General features: G+C 47.4%; 1 non-coding gene across 1 annotated transcript; it reads left to right on the top strand.

Moving 5' to 3' along the window:
* Positions 1–6,868: 6,868 nt before the first annotated feature.
* On the top strand, positions 6,869–6,941 carry TRNAK-CUU. The gene has a single exon. It is a non-coding gene; the product is annotated as a tRNA-Lys (tRNA).
* The last annotated feature ends 5,632 nt before the right edge of the window (positions 6,942–12,573 follow it).

Genomic DNA, 12,573 nt, shown 5'->3' with positions numbered 1-12,573 from the left:
TTTGCCAGAAATGCCATAGCATGAATTTCTTTTTAAAAGTGGTCATGCTTGGGGGCGCCTGGGTGGCTCAGTTGGTTAAGCATCTGCCTTGGGCTCAGGTCATGATCCTGGGGTCCTGGGATCGAGCCCCCCCCCATCAAGCCCCACATTGAGCCCCGCATCGGGCTCCCCCCTCCACAGGGAGACTGCTTCTCCTTCTCCCTCTGCCTGCTTCTCCCTCTGCTTGTGCTCTCTCTCTCTCACTGTCAAATAAATAAATAAATAAATCTTTAAAAAAAAAAAAGTCATGTTTTCACTTCATTGTTAAATATCACTATTTATTTATTTATTTATTTAAAGGGATGGATTGTGTGTATATTGAAAATATCTAGTGGGGGGGGTGTTGCTGCCATTCTACCTCCCACAGCAAAGGGGACATTTAGAATAATTCATCTTTTTGTAAGAGAAAAAAAAACGTGTGCCTCATTTTTAAGTGCCTTGCCGTGAGAAAACCAGTGGGGTCTTTATGGTTACTTACCATCTATGATTTAAAATACTAACTAAACCCACCTAACTGGGCACATATGAACTGCAACACTTCCTAATAAGCCGAGAGACACAGAACAATGAGGAGTTCTCTGTCTACCTGCCAGGTTACGGGTATCTCACTGATAGATCTTGGGTGACGGCATCGTTAATGTTAATCAAACTTAAATTCTGTGTTTTTTATCATCAAGTAAGAATATGTAGAAGGTCTAATATTTTCTCTCATCCCAGTGGCAAATCTCACCTGCCCTCTGGGGCACAGGTACGAGTCCCTGCACTGCAAACATTTTTGCCACAGTTGGGAGAAGTTACTTTGGGCATCCAGCGCATGGAGGCCAGGGATTCTGGTAAACACCCTACAAGGCACAGGACTGCCCCCTGCAACAGAGTTATTTGTCAAAACTGTTAAAAGTGCGCAGGTTGAGAAGCTCTGAGTTACAGACAAATCCCTCAGAGTGGCAGTGGCCAGTGTTTCAGTCCTATGCACACCTCCCCCTTCCCAGCCCTCCTGATTCGGGTCCAGTGGGCTAAGCACGCTTCACTCCCCAAATCGTCTGTGTCCTGTTCATTTCTCCCCTTCCAGTTCTTAGCACCCTTCACACATGTGGAGTGTGACTCGTCCTCCAGGGGTAGTATTTCTGATTCGGTTTCTCTGCTTCAGAACTAGATGGTTTACCAGGTTCAAGACAAAAGCCCTTTTCCTAATCTTTTGCTTCAGATGATTATTCCAATAATGTCATTATTCTACATCTATAGACATTGACTTTATCTGTGAAGGCAAACTTGGGGTGACCGCAATGCTGTCTCTTATAATGGCAGGGTTCTGGTTCTAAGAGTGAAGATGGGGGGATGGATGGAGATAGGGTGGCAAGTTCGAGAATGGAATGAACACGTGGTGGGGGGGTGAGGGGAGAGGGACCCAAATGATATACCTGCAGCTTGGGTTACTTGAATGCACTGCTGAGCCATGTCCAGGGCAGACAGGCGACGGAAGAGGCCAAAGAGGGCAAGAAGTGGAATACAGCCTCCAAACCACTCATTAAAGGTTTTGAGAAATGTTTGTTAGAAATTAGCAGCGAGCTTTTCACAAAGAGTGAGAGGCCCGTTGCTGGGGACATGCCTGGACTTTGCTGGCCTGGGACTCAAGCAGTGCATCCCTCCTCCCACTTCTCCCCTGCTGACCTCCCCCTGGCCTGAGCCCCATTATGCGTGCAGATGCTGCCTGGACCCTCAGTGGCTTTCCACCCCACATGATGCCCGGATTGGAAGGCTCTGAGACCTCATTCACTTCATCTTTACCCTGTGTTTTCAGGATGAAGAAACCAACGGAGCAGAAGCCCCTGGCTCCCATTCAGAGGTAGCCCCTTGTTTTTGAGTGTGGTCCTCCGGGGTTGGAGGGTCCTGGGAGCAGGCACTGTCCTTGACCTCACAGGCCCAGAAAGGGAAACGAGGCAAGTCAGAAGTGTGCCCAGGGCTTGCCTTGGCATGGGGCACAGTCCAGCTGGGCCTGGCAGAACAGTCCTCCCAAAGTGGGACCCAACTCTCAGCCTCAAGGAACAGAGGCAGAGGCGCTTTTGAAGCCAGGATCAATGTCTTCTCCCACAAGGAGGGAGAAAATAAAATCCACGTTGAGCCCTCTCACACAGCTAATGAAAAGGAGACAGGGCTGCAGGGTGGGAGAGTGCGGGGGGGAGGGGGCATTTCACCGTTGAGCTTTTTCTGCTTATGCAATAGATCTTCATTATCTGCACTGTCCTGTGGTTCTCCAGCTCCCCACGGAGATGCTTAATGACATAAACTGCTTGCTAAGCGGTGCCTGTGCCCTCCAAGAGCTGATGGAAGGGGGAGGCAGCACCTTCCGCCTCCTAGCTCAGCGCGTTTCCTTCTCCACAGCTGATCTTGGAGAGGCTGGCCAGAGTCAGACAGCAAGGGCAGCAGGCTCCCCACACGGGCCTCCAGATTCGCTCTGAGGGACCCTGACTCCGGGGCAAGGCTGCCAGTCTCCTTCCCTGGTAAAGGGAATCAGAGCCTCCATTTTGTGTGCTCTTCAGCATGGATTTCCCACTTGGGCAGTGCTCAGGCTCCCCTGAGGAGCCACGTTTACTTATCTGATGCACACTTGACCAGTATTAACCCACTTCATCTACAAATGGGTATTACAGTGTCAGGTGCTGTTTCTAAGCTCTTTTTAAAGATTGAGGACATGGTGGAACACAGGAGTCAAGTTGGCCAGCCATAGGAACATGGCCGCTTCCATGTACTTCTAATCTCTGTTTGGCAGGCCGGCGTGGCCTCATTTTTCCTCTGCCCACCATTCTGACAGAGTCCTGCACAAGCTACTCTTTCTTTCTCCCGGGGCCCTCCCAGGCTGCTCCCCCCTTGCTGTTCTGCCCTCCCGGCCTCTCTAAGTCCTGTGGGGGGCAGCTACCTATGCCTCTCACACACGTTGTCACTTATACGTTTTCTGCTATTTCAGGGGCCAAAAATTTCCTCAAACATAACCCCCCCACTCCCAAAAAAACAAGAAGAGACATTTCTCTCCTAAGGAAATCACCTGAAAAAACGTCAAGAATTTATGCACAGAGACATCATCCCAATGCTGTTTGTAAGATTGAAAAGTTGGGAACCATCTTAGTGTTCGAGGATGGGGGATTAGTTAACAAAATTTGAAGAAGTATCATGCAGTCATTAAAAATTCCTATTTCAGGTCCCGCATAGGGAATAGAGTCAAGGGCACTGTAACAACATTGTGTGGTGACAGACAGAGGCTACCCTTGTGGCGAGCATAGCAGAATGTGTAGAGAAGCTCTGTTACACCTGCAACTAATGTTAACATTGTGTGTCGACTATACTTAAATTAAATATTTCCTATTCCAGGAAGCTTTTCATGAGGAAATATGTCTATGATTAACGTTAAGGGGATTCAAATTACATATACAGCATAAGGGCTTCACTGTTGTCATCTGTGGTAAGTGGGCAGGGGTGAGAATATTTGGGGAAGTAAGCAATATTTATATTGTTTAGATTTCATTATTTTTTTATCCATTCTGACAAATTGCCTTTTGATTGGTTTGTTTAAGCATTCTCTTTTATTTATTTATTTATTTTTTTAAAAGATTTTATGTATTTGTTTGAGAGACAGAGAGAGAGTTGGCGGGGGGGGGAAGGGCAGAGGGAGAGGGAGAAGCAGGCTCCCTGGCCGACATGGGGCTCTCGCAATGGTTGTTTCTGTGTCTTGGTTATTGTAACAGTGCAAGGAACGTGGGTGTGCCGATACCTTTTCAGGTTAGTATTTTTATTTCCTTTGGATTAATACCCAGAAGAGGAATTGCTGGATCGTAAGGTAGTTCTATTTTTGATTTTCCAAGGCACCGTCCCTCAGGTAATAAGCTGGGGTGCTAACAGGCTCACATCATTTGTTTCCTGCCTCTCAGGGATCACTGTCCTTCACTGCCCGGTGTCCAGTGTCTTCAGAGCTCTTGTTTCCTCTACCCCACCTGGTTTTCTCCTTGTTGTTGGTCACTTTAGCTCTAAGAGTAAATCTGGTCCTTGTGAATCATCTTGACCGGAAGTGCAGGTTCTGACTGGAATCCGAAGTCTCACAAATTGGGATATGATGTGTTTTTAATCATGGCTTAGACCAAAATGTTTTCTCATTTCTCTCAGTAGCTTCTTTAAATGTAAAGTCTTGCCTATTAATTCTAACATCTCTTTCACCTTAGGGTTCGTTTCTATAGATGGATTCTTTTGATTCTGTGGGGTCACCCTTTCCTACTTCTTCACGTGTTTGGTGATTTTTGAGTGCATCCTCCTTCATACAAGTAATGTGATGGAAGAAGTCCAGACGATGCTATCTTCCTCTGAAGGGCATTGGATTTCGTTCTGGAAGGCAGTTCAATGATTGAAAGATTTTTTGGGTCCTGCCAGGCTTGTTTCTTTTTCTTTGCAAGAGTGAGTCTGGTTTTGTTTTAAGCTTAGTTTGAGATTTGGCCCTAATTCTAGGTCATGGTTCTTACTCTTAAGATATAGCTCTTCTGGGGTCTCAAACGAGTCCTCAGACATCTGCATTCAGCACGACAGGACTCATGGCTTCTCCGTAGATTCTCTGTCCTGCAGCATGCGATGTTCGCTAGGCTCTGCGGACTCTTGGCTTCTGTCTCTGCAGCCCGCTTCTCAGCTACAGACCCTCAGTTGGTCCCCATGCAGACGTCCAAGGCCTGCCTTTCTGGGAAGCTCTTTCTCGTCTGAGAGCCTGCCGCACAAATTGCAGCCTTTTCCGTAGCCTGGAGTTCCAGTCTCTGCCTCGTCAGCTCAGAGGGAGCACGGTTCAGTGTGGAATCTATGTCAGCTGTAGCAGGGAAGCTTTCCTGGGCACAAAGCCAGGGTGACCACGGGTCTGTCCTCGTATAGCTCACTTCTCTCCAAACTCAGTCTTCTACTGTCTTCAGTGTCTGAAGTTCCTCATATGTTCTGTCTCTGTTGGTAGTTGTTTAAAGTGGGAGGGCAATTTATTCACCAGTGACTCTGCTGTGGCCAGAAACAGAAATCCCCATGTGAGTTTAATTCTTCGAAACATTAGTCTTCCCAATGTTGCGGGATGGGAGGGTCTGATTTCTCTTAAACTGTTGTAATAGTCTTTAGCTAGTTCCTCTTAGCTTAAAGCAAAAGTCATTCAGGTTTGGCTGATGGGGTGACTTCACTGAGAAGGCTTATGGGAATTAACTAGAAACTGGCCAAAATGTACTAGGAAGAGAGAAATGGCTGCTTTATTGCTAAACAAAATCTTCTCTGACCACAAACTCCCAAAAAAAGAGCGGCTCTGCATGGGGTAGCCTTCCTACTCTAATTTTCTGTCCTCCACCTAGGAAATAAATGTGGTGTCAGAGCACGGGAAACCATCGCCCCATTACCTTCATCTCTTTCTGCCAGAGTCCCTATTTCCAGGTTAATAGAAAATTGACATCTTTCTGAAAGAGCGTGTCCTCACAAAACTTGGTCAGAGCATAAGCTGACACTTCCTCACTGGCCCACCCGTTATTTCCGCTTTTCGCCCCCTTGAACTTCAGTGCTCTTAAAGCCATTAGTGATCACACAGACACCTGTGTTGTTGATTTTCAGTCCCCTGACTTGTCGTCTACTTGTCATAGATTGCAAGCTCCTTGAGGGCAGAAACCTCCAGTATCTAACCAAATGCCTGGCATCTAGGAGCCAAGAATTGTTCGTTGAATGTTCACTGAATCAGTGAGTGAATCCACAAATGAACAGATTCCTCCGGAATTCAACCAAAAGGGATAAAAATAGAAGGGCTTAAAAAATTGAAAGAGGAAGGATTAGTTCCTGAATACCTGCAGTTTTTAATCTACAAGACACAAAGACCTCTTGGCCAGAGATGACCTTGAAGGGCTCCTTTTTACTGGAAACAGAAGTTGCTCCTGGACAATCAATGGAAGGATGCTGCTAACGGGAACTGGGTGTGTGTGTCCAAGCTTTCTGTTGGGGTTTTGTGACACAATGAATCTTGTCCCAAGGATTCACCTCCATATTGGCCCTTCCCCACAGCGGCATGTACCAGGGAAGGGCTTCTTCTTCTCTATGGAGGGCTCAGCGTGCTTGGGTTTTAATAACTCCCAGGGCACTGAGCATTCCACGTGTGGCTCAGCGAACATCTTGCTTTCTTTTAGTTATGGTGGCAGAAGAAACCAAGAACAAAAGCAGGACAGTCTTTGATTGAAGGAGCCCTAGACACAGAATGCTAGTGACTACTTGTCATAACATCTCAACTTGTGGGGGAAACTTGAGCTAGGGATGGAGATGGGACAGAATGAATCCAAGGGCACCTAGTGAGTAAGGAGTATCAGAAGGACTACTTTCCGGGACATCTACTTCTAGCTCAGGCTGTTTCTGTGTGTTTGTCCCCCCTCCCTTCCACCTTCCCCACCTGCTTCTGCCAACATAACAGGCTGCGTTTCAGCTTGAGTCATTTATCCTCCCAAGTAAGGGCAGGAGAATTTCTCATCTCGTGTCGTTGGAGAGGGTCAGAACAGAAGCCTTTCTTTTTTAGCAACATACCCCTAGGAGAGTTTGAAATCTCCAGAGCAATAAGACCTTGGTCAAAAGTTCGGTGACTGCTTAGAATCAGTAAAGGCGGCAGTGGGGATCAGAATAGGATGGAGAGAGAACCAGCCCAGAAGCTGGAAGGCCTGAGTGCATGCCCTCTCTGACCTGTTGCTTGAACTGAGGAAGGTTATTTTCCCATCTGTAAATAAGGGGCTGGAATAGATGGTCTTACTTGTATCTTATTCTAAAACAGCAGCACATTTGGAAAATGTATACAATATGGGGCACCTGGCTGGCTCAGTCGGTAGAGCATGTGACTCTTGATCTCAGGGTTGTAGGTTCGAGTCCCATGTTGGGTATAGAGATGATTTTTTAAAAATATAGTCTTTTAAAAAATGGATACTACCATGTATAGAGTCATAGAATCTCTGTTTCTTTGTATGCTTTCAGAAACAGAACAGATAGGGCGCCTGGGTGGCTCAGTGGTTTAAGCGTCTGCTTTTGTCTCAGGTCATGATCTGAGGATCCTGGGATTGAGCCCTACATCAGGCTCTCCACTCACTGGGGAGTCTGCTTCTCCCTCTCTCTCTGCCCCTCCCCCTGCTTGTGCTCTCTCTCTCTTTCTCCTGCTTTCTCTCTTGTGCTTGCTCGCTCTCTCTCTCAAATAAATAAAAATCTTAAAAATAAAAATAAAATCTTAAAAAAAGAGGAGGAGGATAGGCACCTTGCAGAAGCGGCCTAAAGCACAATTTTTAATGAAAAGACTTAAAAAAAATCTTAACTATGAATTCCAAGTCCAGACAGCTCCCTTTCATGGCAAGCTCTTTCTACATGTTCAATACATAAAGACAGAGACAAACGATTCATGACTATTATTTGTATCCCAGGACGAGAGTTGTGTTTGATGAGGAAAGAATCTGAAATGTTCTTTAAGATGCATTTTTAGGGAACAAAAGGTTGCCAGTGCAAAGGTTCTCTGAAGTCGTTTTAGATTCCCACAAATGTTTCCAGAGTGATCCTTGCAAACACCTTTCACATCAGCTATGGCAATGAGAACCGTGAGGAAACTGACTGCGAATTGTGAGCCTCACAAAGTCGCTGGCACTACTATCCTAACACCTCTGGCATTTCAGACAACAAGGCCTGGCACGGGGAGACTGACAGTGCATTACTTCAAATAGACAACGCATACTGTTAGGAAAACAGAAGAAAGTGTACTTCACTGACTGTCAGTTTCTACCCAGGAATCCAGTCCTGTCTAACATCTTCATGAGACATCAGCTGAGACAGGATGGGGGTGATGAAGAATTCTGGGCATGATTGACAGGAAGGAGTTTACGAAAGGCAGGAGAAACGTTCAGGGTGTCATTAAGGAAACTGGAAACTAACAACTCGACGTCATTAAAAGTAGGGGAGAAAATGGAACAAGGCCACATTTTTATCATATTTGACCATAAAAAATATGTTTTTGGGTGAAGTTGAACTGTCCTTCTCGGATGGAGCCAGGCCCTTCAGAGTGTACTAACTCTCAGAACACGTACAGGGATGGCGTTGTTCTAGGAGATTCTCAGGGTCATCATCTCTAGTCAAGGATCCTCAGAGTTGGGCAGAGAAAAGTAAGGCAGGTCTCTTTCCTTCAGCTCCACCTCCTCCAGGTGGAGCACTGCTGACCTGCCGGCTGCTGGAAACTCACGAGAAACTGGAAGACTTCTGCTGGGGTGGGCCTGGGGAGAGCGGTGGTGGGGAGGGGGGATCACAAATCCAGAAGAAGAGAGGCCTTCAGAGTCCAGATTCTACCCAGGATACTATTGCAGTCGCTTTCCTCTCCTGCATCCTCAACCTCCCTTCTGTCAGAGCATCATCAACAGCCTAAACAGAAGTCATAAAGGGGATCCCCAATGCCCTTCGACTATCACCCTCCTTCTCTCCTTCCCTGTCCTGCCAAACACCTTAAGAGATTTGCCTTCTCACTCCAACACCAAATTCCACTCCTCAAATTCTTGCTTGGTGCCGGTGCTGTGCTCACAACCCCTACCCCTGACCTCTCCACCCAAACTGCTCTTTTTCTCCCTGCATGCTACCTCCAATTTCAGCAGCAAATTCTGTTCTGTCTCTCTGAAAAATGCCCCAGGGTCCTCCCACTTCTACCATCTCCAGTGCTATCCGCCTGTCTCCACTCACCCTTATAGTCCGCCCTGATTATCACAACACCCCCCTAACTTTTCTCAGCTTTCTGCACTGCCCTGCTGTAGTCCATGCCCCACACAGCAGCCCGAGCCTCCCTGGTAACACCTGAGTCGGATCATGCTATTCTTCTTGAGATTCTCTAATGGCTTCCTATTTTACTAATAACACCAACCAGGCCCTACACGACATGTGCCGTAATTATCTCTCAGGCCTCACCTCCCATTGCTATCTCCTTCACTTACTCTATTCCAGCCACATTGAACTCCTGGATGTTCCTCCAGATGTCAGGCATATTCCTGCCTCAGGGCCTTTGCACATGTGGTTCCCTCTGTTGCAGAGGCTCTTCTCCCAGATATCCATGTATCTCACTCTCTCGCATCTTTCAGGTATTTTCGCAAATGTTACTTTCTCAGTAAAGACTTCCCTGACCTCCATAGATTTTAGTCCAGCCCATATCTCCCTGCCCCCATCCCAGCTCTCTCTATTTCCCTTTTCTGCCTCATTTTTCTCCGTTGCTTATTTCTACTCTAATTGTTGCTCTCAGTCTATGTATTTTATATACCTGTTTTGTTCTGTTCGTTGTTTCCCCCATCCATATTATTTGTTCTCCTCCTTTAAACTATGAATTTCAGGAGGATATGCATCTTTGCTTTTTCTCCTTCTATAATCAAGAACAGTACCTGGCATATAGTGGGACTCCATGCATATTTGTTGAGTGAATGAAAAGAAGTTTTTCCCCACGTAGGTGTTCAGGAGGTCAGTGAAATGGGTTACTTACCACACCCATTCTTTTATTAACTTAGTGTTTGCTGAGGGTCCGCTCTGAGCCTAGCCCAAGAGGAGCTCACAGTCTTTGGAGGAGACACACGTGCTGTGATATCCTGATTTATAATAAGAAATACATATTTGGTCTTCAACCCAGTTCCGCACAGAGCTCCTAAAACCCTTGGAATTTCCTGTGATAAGAACAATGAAGGTGTCTTTTGTTATGTTACCGAGGTGGCTTTTGGGCCTCACTTAAGGATGGGGGCTGGTTGCCAGTGGAACCAGCATGTGATTAAAGGATTGAAAGTTTCAGTCCCACCCTCTGATTTCCGGGGAGAGGTGAGAATCTGGAGATTGAATTCAATCACCAATGGCCAAAGATGTAATCAATTGTGCTTATGTAACGAAGCCTCCATAAAAACCCAAAAGCATGGGGTTCAGAGAACTTCCAGATTGGGGAACTGGAACACTTCCATGTTCCACCATGCTGGACCCCAACCTCCATGGAACAGAAGTTCCTTTGTTCAGGACCTTGCCTTATGTTTCTCTTCATCTGGCTATTGATTAGTATCTTTTAATATCCTTTGTAATACGTTTAGAATCTAGTAAGTAACTGGTTTCCTGAGTTCTGTGAGCCACTCTAGCAAATTAATTGAACCCAAGGAAGGTGTCGTGGAAATCTCTGATTTGTAGCGGTTACTATTTATAGTCTGCAGGAAGCATAAGTAACAACTTGAATGAGCGATTGGCATCTGAAGTGGGCAGTCTTGTGGAACTAAGCCCTTAACCTATGAAATCTGATGCTATCTCCGAGTAGATAGAATCGGAATTGACATGAATTCTAGGACACCCAGCTGGTGTCTGAGGATTGTTTGGTGGTGTGGGAAAAAAAACCCATGCATTAGAATTGGTGTTAGAATTGGACACACAAACACCTTTTTTTAAAAAGATTTTTTTTTATTTATTTGAGACAGAGAGCGAGAGAGCACAAGCAGGTGTGGGGGAGTAGACGGAGAAGTACCCCCCCCCCCCCCGCCCCGACCAGAGAGCCTGAGGCAGGGCTCAATCCCAGCACCCTGAGATCACAACCTGAGTTGAAGATAGCTGCTTAACTCACTGAGCCACCCAGACGCCCGGCAAACACCTAACTTTAATACAAAGCAGACTTAGAAGTGCTACGCTATGAGTTCAAAGTACAATAAGGGGGCACAGAGGAGAGAGAGACATTCTATCTTTCAGGTGGCTTTGGGTGACTGGAAGTGACTTCACGGAGGAGGTGATCTGGCATCTTGATGGCTTTGAAGCTGTACTGTAAGCCTCAGGTTCTAGGGCTCAAGGCGGCGTCCGTGTTTCCTCAAAGCACAGCATGGACCTGGCACAAGGACTATGACCTTAACACCCACCAGCCGAAGAGCAGAAAGGCTAAGCTCCTTTGAAGCTCAGCCTGGCCCATCCCAGAGGTCTCTGGGGGAAAGGACTGAAAAAAAGCACATCTGGCAAGCAGCAGGCAATGGCTTCAGTGAGGTCAAAGTAGACGTAGTATCTTCCTGATGTTATCCCCGGAGTCCGCGCAGAGAATCTGGGCAGGCCAGAGCCTTGCCGGGGGGAGCGCAGGCCGCCAGGACCCAGGCCAGCTCGGCCCACAGCCTCTATGACGAGGGCCGAAGAGAGGGTCATTCAAGCGCAAGGACAGAGTAGCAGCCAAGCAGCCCTGAACGGCTCTGCTATCTCGGCCTCCCCATGGCCTTGACGTCCCATTTGTCCACCAGAGGACGTAAGTTTTGTGAACAAACAATGACTGGCTGCCTGGTTATCTCGAATCTGACCTTCTGTTCCCATTTCAGACTTGAGAGTGCTCGTCTTGGTTCCCTGTTTCTCATTTTCTTCTTCATTCCCTCCAACATCTTTAAGGGCAAAGGCAGAAACAAGGAAGGTGGAGACTAGGTTTTACAGCCACCATGGGTTGTAACTGCCCCCGTCCCCTCTTACTGGTTTCCTGGGGGTCAGTGGGCTTTCTCACGGGTTTGAGCGTGTCACGGAACCGGACCGTGATGGGGAGACACCCTTGTATAGATATGCCCCTTGACGGGGGCAATGGTGCTGGCCAGTGAGCGTTTACTGGGGTCTGGCTCAGCTCCGAATTCTAGAAGAAGTAACGCTGGTAGCCATACAGGCTGGAAGGGGTGGGTCCCAGCCATCGGGGTGGCCGGTATTGAGTGGCACCATGGCAGGGAGCTCAGCTGGCATGTGTAAGGCCCTCACCTACTTTGTGGGGCTCCCTAAGGTGGGAGCAAGCATGCCAAAGCGTGCTCTCCATGGAGAGCGGGAGAGGCCCAAGGTCACGGCTTACCCCATCTCTGCAGCGGGTCTATCCCTTTCCCTGGGGAGATGGTAATCATGTTCTATGCTCTAGCTCTTGTATGGCTCTGCTTCCAGCCGGCTATGAAGGTGAATAAAGAGAACTGCGATCGCTAAGTGGGCACCAGGCCACACACCATGCAGGGCGAGTCGCAGAGTATGAGAGACCGTCAGCACATCTGATCCATGCATCTGGGCTAAAGAGTTGCCTCCTGTAGGTTACACCCTAGACCCAGATGTTCTGGGCTGATGCACAATTTGGTGTTTGAAGATGAAGCTCAGAGAGGCTGGACAGAGGGAAGGCAGGTCACAGGGAGCCCGGCTGGGAAGATGGGAGGAAAACAGAGGCAGGAGGACGCCCTGGCCCTGGACGAGCCCATTGCAGCGGGCGCAGGGCCGGAACTAGAAGCTTTAAGGCTGAACACGAGTTTCTCTGCAACCTCAGCCCTGGTAACTTATTTTTAAACTCTTTATTCAATTTTTCAACAAAAACTAATTTAAAAAAAATGACAAAACTAAATAACAAATCTCTTTTCCTTATGTGATATCCTCTCTAGCCTCTAGGATTCTCCCGACTTATACACACACGGCTGTTCACATAGCCGATCTAGAGCCGGACTGCCTGGGTAGGAATCCCCGCTCTGTCACTGGGCAGCTCCCTGTGGGACGGGCGAGAATCTT

The sequence above is a fragment of the Ailuropoda melanoleuca genome, chromosome 1, assembly GCF_002007445.2.
Source record: "Ailuropoda melanoleuca isolate Jingjing chromosome 1, ASM200744v2, whole genome shotgun sequence".
NCBI classification, from domain to species: domain Eukaryota; kingdom Metazoa; phylum Chordata; class Mammalia; order Carnivora; family Ursidae; genus Ailuropoda; species Ailuropoda melanoleuca.
Note: the sequence above shows the minus strand (reverse complement) of the source record. Positions and strands in the feature narration are given on the sequence as shown.